The 8,342-nt window shown below is 56.6% G+C and overlaps 1 protein-coding gene across 3 annotated transcripts in view; it reads right to left on the bottom strand.

Annotated features, from left to right (window-relative positions):
• BORCS8 (BLOC-1 related complex subunit 8) overlaps window positions 1-8,342 on the bottom strand; it is a 34,224-nt gene that overhangs the window by 1,785 nt on the left and 24,097 nt on the right. Inside the window, exon 6 of one of the 3 annotated variants that reach the window (XM_021707359.1) lies at window positions 6,173-6,289. The exons of the other annotated variants lie outside the window; for them this stretch is intronic. The gene's annotated coding sequence lies outside the window, so the exon portion shown is untranslated. Of the gene's footprint in view, window positions 1-6,172; window positions 6,290-8,342 lie in introns of those variants that run through there. 3 annotated transcript variants of the gene reach the window in all.

The following is an 8,342-nucleotide window of genomic DNA, read 5'->3' as shown; positions in this document are numbered from 1 at the left end:
CAGCCTCGACCCGCTGGGCTCCGGCGATCCTTCCGCCTCAGCCTTCCGAGTGGCTGGAACTACAGGTGCGCACTACCACGCCCGGCTAGTTTTTGATTTATTGTAGAGATGAGGTCTCACCAAGTTGCCCAGGCTGGTTTCAAACCCCCAGGCTTAGGCAATCCTCTCGCCTCAGCCTCCCAAAGGCGCGGGATGACAGGCTGAGCCACCGAGCCTGGCTACCATTTTTTAAAGTGTACAAGTCAGTGGCATTTAGGAGATTCACAGGGCTGTGCAACCACCACCTCCATCTAGTTCTAGAACATTCTCATCTTCCCATAAAGAGGCCTTGTCCCATCAGCGGTCCCTTCCCATCCCCTCCCCAGCCCTGCTTTCTGTCTCTGTGCATCTGCCTGTTCTGGACGTCTCATATCAGTGGAATCACACGTGATGTGGCCCTCCCCCTGCCCCCCACCGTTGACACCTTGGTAAATATGAAACATTCCATTCAAATTTTAACTTTTTTTCTTTTTCTGAGTTAGGGGTCTCACTCGGTCACCCAGGCTGGAGTGCAGTGACACACTCATGGCCACCGCAGCCTTGACCTGCTGGGCTCTCTGGCCATCCTTCTGTCTCAGTCTTCCAAGTAGCTGGAACCACAGGCATGTGCCACCACACCTGGCTAATTTTTTGTTTTATTGTAGAGACACATTCTTGCCAAGTTGCCCGGGCTGGTCTCGAACCCGTGGGTTCAGGCAATCGTCTCACCTCAGCCTCCCAAAGTGCTGGGATTACAGGCATGAGCCACGACACCTGCTTGTTTCCTTTGTTAGTATCTGACTGTTCTAACTTTTGCCCCTCGGTGATTTTATAAATTTTTTCTTTTTCTTTTTTTTTTTTGAGTTGGAGTCTCACTCTGCCACCGAGGTAGGAGTGCAGTGTCACACTCAGGGTCACCCCAGCATCGCCCTGCTGGGCTCTGGCAATCCCTCCGCCCCAGTCTTCCAAGTAGCCAGAACTACAGATGCATGCTACCATGCCCTGCTAGTTTTTTATTTATTGTAAAGAAGAGGTTTTGTCAAGTTGCCTGGGCTGGTCTCAAACTATTTCTATTTTTAAAATGTGTTTCCAGGCCAGGCACAGTGGCTCTAGCCTGTAGTCCCAGCACTTTGGGAGGCCAAGGTGAGGGGATTGCCTGAGACCGCTGGTTCAAGACCAGCCTGGTGGCAACTTGGTGAGTCCTTGTCTCTACAGTAAATTTTTTTTAAAAAGTTAGCCGGGCATGGTGGTGTGCGCCTGTAGTTCCAGCTGCTTGGAAGGCTGAGGCGGAAGGATCGCCAGAGCCCGGAAGGGTGATCTGGAAAGACCTCTGCTCAGAGTCCCCAGACCAAGGCCCACTTGGCGATGTGGGAGAAACCCTGGACCTCCCTAAGGGGTTCTCAGACCTGGTGGGGGCCCAGAAAGGGGAGGCTGACGGGCCGCGTTGAGGTCCTGCCTCCCCCAGCGCCCTAGGCGGGGCACCTCTGGTTGCCTGTGCCAACACACCCACCCCGCTGCACAGATGGCCATCTCAGACCCCAGGGGACATCCCCCTCTGCCCACTCTGTGACCACAATCCCCGTTCCAGGTGCCTGGGCCTTCAGAGGAGTGGCCTCCCAGGGTCACGCGGGCCTGTGCTCAGCTCCCAGCCAGGCTCTGACCCTCGGGTAGCCCTCAGCACAGGACGTCTCTCCACAGGCCCAGTTTGTTCCGTAAGATGCCAAGTGCCAGCTGCCAGGCCAGGCAACAAGCTCTCAAGCAATGTGAATCCCAGCCAGGCGCGGTGGCTCACACCTGTGGTCCCAGCACTTTGGGAGGCTGAGGCGGGAGGATCATTTGAGCCCAGCCCAGTGAGACATCGTTTCTACAAAAAATTTAAAAATTAGCCAGGTGTGGTGGCAACCCTGGTCCCAGTTACTCAGGAGGCTGAGGCAGGAGGGTCAATGGAGCCCGAGATCGAGGTTGGGGTGAGCTGTGATCGTGCCATGGCACACCAGGCTGGGCGGCAGAGTGACCCCTGACAAAAAAAAAGAAAACCAAGTCCTTCTCTGGGAGTGGCCACAGTGGCTTCCCAGACTGCAGCCCCAGGGGCCTGGCAGGACCCTCCAGCATCCCAAAAGCCCAGGGCCCAGGAGTGCCAGACATCTCGGCTGGCGCATGTGACCCGCTGTGTAACTCCAGGCACCCCCCTGCCCTCTCTGGGCCGGGTCTCTGAGCCGCCACAACTACGCAGAGCCTGGCTCCACTTGCTAAATTTAACCTGCAGGGCTAATTTTAATCTCCCGCCAGAATCGGGCACATTCCCACGACCAGGATGAGTCGCCCCCACCATGGCGGGTCCCTGGGGGCTGGAGGGCGCCGCTGGCCCGGAGGCCTCGGTGCCAAGATGGCTCCGGAAATGCCCCATGAGAGCAGGACCAGGCCGGGACTTGGGCCTGAAAGACCCAGACTCCGGCCCTTCTCAGTCTGTCCCCATTTTAGACACAGAGACCGAGGCCAGGGCGGGGGTCACATGACCGGGGAGTCCCGGGAGCCGGGAGCTCAGGGGGGTCTCTCAGGACTGAGACCCTGGAGCTGAGACCGGAAGTGAGTTCCCAGCGGAAGGAACAGCAGGTGCCAGGGCCCTGGGGAGGGATGAGAAACAGCCAGGAGGCTGGAGTTGGGGGTGGGAGGGGCCGCGAGGCTGGGCCCCTCTGGCCTTCTGAGCTGGGGGTTTTGGTCAGAGAGTGACGGGGTTGGCCGGGGTTCAGAGCTGAGAAGGGACGGGGCTTGGTCCATTTTAAGGCTCGGCTTGTGGCTTCTGTGGGGCACAGGACTGTGGGACCCGGGTGGTGATGGCAGCAGCTCAGGGGGAAGGCCAGGGAGTGTCCCTCGGGCAGAGACAGGGTGGGGCCCCCGTGCTAGGCCTGTGCCTCCCACTCTGTGTCTTGTTGAGACAGTGCCTCCCTCTGTCTCTCAGGCCGGAATGTGGTGGCGCAAACACAGCTCACCACAGCCTCGGCCTCCGGGGCTCAGGTGATCCTCCCGCCTCAGCCTCCTGAGTATCTGGAAGTACAGGCATCATCAGCACGCCTGGCTGCTTTTTTTTCCTCCATAAAAACGGGGTCTCACTGTGTTGTCCTGGCTGGTCTCAAACTTCTGGCATCAAGTGAGCCTCCCGCCTCAACCTCCAGAGGGCTGGGATGGCAGACATGAGCCCCTGTGCCCAGCCATGCCTTGTACGTTGAGCCACTGACCTCCAGCGCCCTCCGGGTCCTCCAGAACACCAGCATGTCCTTCACCAACCTGGCACCAGGCCTGACGGGTGCAGACGCGGTCATGCAGGGCTTTGATACTCCTGACCCTCAGTGACACTGGAAATCCCCAATCCCATCACCCAAAAGCAAAGCATCCCCCATTCTGGCCCCTGAGAGAATCTACCCAACACATATTTCTGATCGTGAACATGCCAAGGGCTCCCCACTGCCCTTGAGAAAGTTCCAGCACCGGTCTGGTATTCAAGGCCCCTGCCCAAATCAGCTCCTGATTACTTCTCTCTACCTAAGGTAAATATGTCTGCCTAGGAAGGCACCTGACCAACTCTTACTCACACTTCAAAACCCAGCTCAAAAAACCCATTCCTCCAGGAAGCCCTTCCTGCCATTCCTCTGGACTGCCACAGTCCCTATCCTTCTCCTCCAGCTCTGACTCAAGGGGCTGGGGCTATATATGTCCAGCTTTGCTTCCCCCAGAGTAGCACCTCCTCTGGATCAGGCCCGGGAGTGGGCAGTAGGCTCTGGTGAGTGGACCAGGTTGTGGATGCGCAGTTGACCCCACACATGGCTGCCCTCAACAACTTCCCCTTGGGCTGCCCCCGCTGATAGCCTGCCCAGAAATACACGCGCATGCAAATCCCTGACTGGGCCCAGGTGTGGAGGCCCAGGAACGCGGAGGCGGCAGGCCCAGGCGCGCATGTATATTTGTACTCACATGCAAATCCCCACTCTCCGCAGACAGGGCCAGCGGCCCATTCTCCAGATGTCACCCTGATGGGAACTGCTGGGGGAGGGGCGGCACGTGCGGGGTGATGGCGCCACGGGGAGGCCGAGAGCTGGGGAGGCCTCCCTACCTGTCCGGCCTGAAAGCAGAGGGCTGGGGCACGCACCCAGCACAGAGGCAGAGAGGTAGACCCGCTGACCCGGGGTGGAACGGGGAAGAAAAGACAGGAGCAGTCCTGGAGGGCATCTCAGGGGAGGAGGCTGTAGTTGGGCCCAGTCAGAGGCTGGATGGGTCCTCCGCAGAGGGAGAGGGGATTGGCGTTTGAAACCGAGAACAGCACCCCCTCCCCTCTCTTTGCACCCCCATCCTTAGCATCGATTCGCTATCAACGGTGCCACAGGAGACAAGTGACTTGGGACACCATTCAAAAGGCAGCACAGGCCCGAAGCAGCAGCTCACACCTGTTATCCTAGCACTTTGGGAGCAAAGGTAGGAGGATTGTCTGAGCATAGGAGTTCGAGGTCAGCCTGGGCTACACAGCAAGACCCCATCTTGGCCAGGTGCCCTGGCTCACGCCTGTCATCCCAGCACTTTGGGAGGCCGAGGCGAGAGGACTGCCTGAGCCCAGGGGTTCGAGACCCGCCTGGGCAACTTGGCAAGACCTCGTCTTTACAATAAATAAAAGAATTAGCCGGGCGTGGTGGCACACACCTGTGGTTCCAGCTACTTGAAAGGCTGAAGCGGAAGGATGCCCTGAGCCCAGCAGGTCGAGGCTGCGGTGGGTGTGAGCGTGCCACTGCACTCCAGCCTGGGTGACAGAGCGAGACTCCAACTCAAAAAAAAAAAAAGAAAAGAAAAGACCCCACCTCTACAAAAATTAAAAAATTAGCCAGGCATGGAAGTACCTGCGGTCTTGGCTACTTGCGAGGATAAAGAGGAAGGTTCTCTTTAGCCCAGAAGTTCAAGGCTGCAATGAGATATGATCCTGCCACTGCACTCCAGCAGAGCGAAAACTTATCAAAAAAAAAAAAAATTTACAAATAAAAATAATTTAAAACATTCGTTGTCGTTTTTGGGTCAGAGTCTCATTCTGTCACCCAGGCTGGAGTGCGGTGGCGTGATCATGGCTCACAACAGTCTCCACCTCCTGGACTCTGGGGATCCTTTTGCTTCAGCCTCCCAAGTAGCTGGGACTACAGGATTGGGCACCAGGCACCAAGCCTGGCTTTTTTTTTTTTTTTTTTTCTTAGAGACAAGATCTTGCTGTATCACTCAGGCTGGTCTCAAACTCTTGACCTCAAGCAATCCTCTCACCTCAGCCTCCCAAAATGCTGGGATGATAGGCATGAGCCATCACACCCGGCCTAAAAACATTTCTTTCTTTCTTTCTTTTTTTTTTTTTGGAGTTGGAGTCTCACTCTGTCGCCCAGGCCGGAGTGCAGTGGCCGCTCCCGGCCACCGCAGCCTCGACCTGCTGGGCTCCGGCGATCCTTCCGCCTCAGCCTTCCGAGTAGCTGGAACTACAGGCGCGCTTCCACACCCGGCTGATTTTTTATTTATTGTAGAGATGAGGGCTCGCCAAGTTGCCCAGGCAGGTCTCCAACCCGCGGGCTCAGGCAATCCACTCACCTCGGCCTCCCAAGGCACAGGATTACAGGCTGAGCCACCGAGCCCGGCTTCTTTCCTTTTTTTTTTAAGTCGGAGTCTCACGCTGTCATCCAGGCTAGAGTGCAACGGCACACACGCCCACAGCCACTGTAGTCTCAACCTGCTGGGCCCAGGTGATTCTTCATTTCAGCCTTCCAAGTAGCTGGAACTGCAGGTGTGTGCCACCACGCCCAGCTAATTTTTCTTGATTTGTAGAGATGAGGTCTTGCCAAGTTGCCCAGGCTGGTCTTGAACCTGTGGGCCCAGGCAATCCTATCACCATGGCCTCCCAAAGTGCTGGGATTCTAGGTGTGAGCCACTGCACCCAGCAAGTTTGGTATTTTGAAAAAAATCAGATAAATCTGTGTGACTGGACAGTGAGGGAGGGAGGTGGGAGGGAGACGGTGCTGGGAAGGTTGGCAGCGGTTGAGCCACTGGGGGCCTCCTGGGCCATGGTGGCAAGTGTGGGCAGCAGAGAGCCATGGAGAGTTTGGAGACAGGGAGAGTTGGGATGTAATTCCATTGTTTTAAGGCCGGGTGCAGTGGCTCACTTCCGTCATCCCAGCACTCTGGAAGGCCGAGGCAGGAAGATCGCGTGAGGCCAGGAGTTTGAGAGCAGCCTGGGCAACATGGCGAGACCTCGTCTCTAAAAAGTGCGGAAAAATTAAGCCGAGCCCAGGGGCTCATGTCTGTCATCCCAGCACTTTGAGAGGCCCAGGCAAAAGGATTGCTTGAGCCCAGGGATTTGAGACCAGTCTGGGCAACATGGTGAGACCTTAACTAAAAAATTAACCAGGCGTGGTGGCCTGTGTCGGCAGTTCCAGCTACTTGGAAGGCTGAGGCAGAAGGATCTCCTGAGCCCAGCAGGTCAAGCTGTGGTGGTCATGAGCATGCCACTGTCCTTCAGCCTGGATGACAGAGTGAGACTGTGATTCAAAAAAACAAAAAATTTGCTGGGTGTGGTGGCTGCTGTAGTCCCAGCTACTCAGGAGGCTGAGGCGGGAGAATTGCCGGAGCCTAGGAGGTTGAGACTGCAGTGAGCTTTAATGGTGCCACTGCACTCCAGCCTGGGCCGCCCAGCAAGACCCTGTCTCTAAAACAATAAAAATAAGCTGGGCTTGGTGGCTCCAGCCTGTAATACCGCGCCTCTGGGAGGCTGAGGTGAGTGGATTGCCTGAGCCCATGGGTTCGAGACCCAACTGGGCAGCGAGACCTCATCTCTACAATAAATCAAAAAATCAGCCGGGCATGGTAGCGCATGCTTGTAATTCCGGCTACTCGAAGGCTGAGGCGGAAGGATCGCTGGAGCCCAGCAGGTCGAGGCTGCGGTGGCCGGGAGCGGCCACTGCACTTCAGCCTGGGTGAGAGAATGAGACTTTGACTCAAAAAGAAAACACCCTGGTATCTCCTTACTCAGCAGATAACCCAGCCAGCCCTCTCCTCAACCTTCACTCAAGAGCAACAGGGGCACGCAGCGCCAGAGGACATTGGCGGGAATGTCCATTCTGTGTTCTGGCCTCACAAGGGAAACAACCCAAAAGCCCCCAGTGGAAGAACTGGTCAATGCCTTCTGGTAGATTCTACAATGGACTACAACACAGCACAGAAAAGGGATGCACTCCAGCCCCGTGCAATGACACCCATGGGCCTCACAGACCATGGGCCGACTCCATGGTCCTGGGCTCTGTGCACAGAGATCCCCCTCACACAAGCTTCCAGAAGCATCAAAACCGACCTCTAGGGGGGGACATCAGTCAGCACAGTGGCCACCCTAGCCAGTGGGCCCATCCTGGGAACTGGGAAAGTCCTGCTCCCTGATCCACCATCTGGGGATCACATGTGTTCAGTTTGTGCAAATTTGTTGAGCTCTACTCCAGTGATCTATGCATTTTTCTTAGTGTGACTCGTCTCAACAAAAAGATTTCTTGAAAAGCTTTCAGCCTGGGCAACATAGCAAGACCCCATCTCTATTAAAACAATCTTTTTTTTTTTTTGAGTCGGAGTCTCACTCTGTGACCCAGGCTGGAGTGCAGTGGCATGCCCACGGCCACTATAGCCTTGACCTCCTCCTGGGCTCAAGTAATTCTTCTGCCTCAGGCTCCCAAGTAGCTGGAACCACAGGTGCACAACAACACGCCTGGCTAATTTTTTTATTTACTGTAGAGACGAGGTGCCACCAAGTTGCCCAGGCTGGTCTTGGATGCCCAGGCTCAGGAAATCCTCTGTCTCCCAAAGTGAACTTCTTTTAAAGACAGGATCTCACTCTTGTTCAGGCTGGAGCATGGCGGTCTCAACTTCCTGGGCTAAAGTGAGGCTCCCTCAGCCTCCCGAGTAGCTGGGACTACAGATGCCACCAGGCCAGGCTATTTTTTAAAAAACTTTTTTAGAGATGGGGTCTGGCTATGTTGCCCAGGCTGGTCGCAAACTCCTGGACCCGAGTGATCCTCCTGCTTTGGCCTCCCAGGCTGCGGGGATGACAGGTGTGAACCACCACGCCCGGCGGGCTCCCAAAAGCCAGAAGGCGGAAGGGCCAGTTGGAACCGGGGGCGCGGCGTCGGGTGCCACCCTGCAAGATCACGGCGACCCTCTCAGCCACGCCGCTCCCCCGTGCTCCCTGTCCAGCGGGGGCGGGCTCCAGACCCCAGAGGCTCGGCCGCGGCGTCGGAGAAGCGGTCGGAGCAGGGCAAGCGCCCGTCCCG

This window comes from Carlito syrichta, unplaced genomic scaffold (assembly GCF_000164805.1).
Source record: "Carlito syrichta isolate Samal-C Ts95f unplaced genomic scaffold, Tarsius_syrichta-2.0.1 Scaffold316824, whole genome shotgun sequence".
NCBI classification, from domain to species: Eukaryota; Metazoa; Chordata; class Mammalia; order Primates; family Tarsiidae; genus Carlito; species Carlito syrichta.
The sequence above is the reverse complement of the archived record's forward strand: the minus strand, read 5'-3'. Positions and strand labels throughout refer to the sequence as shown.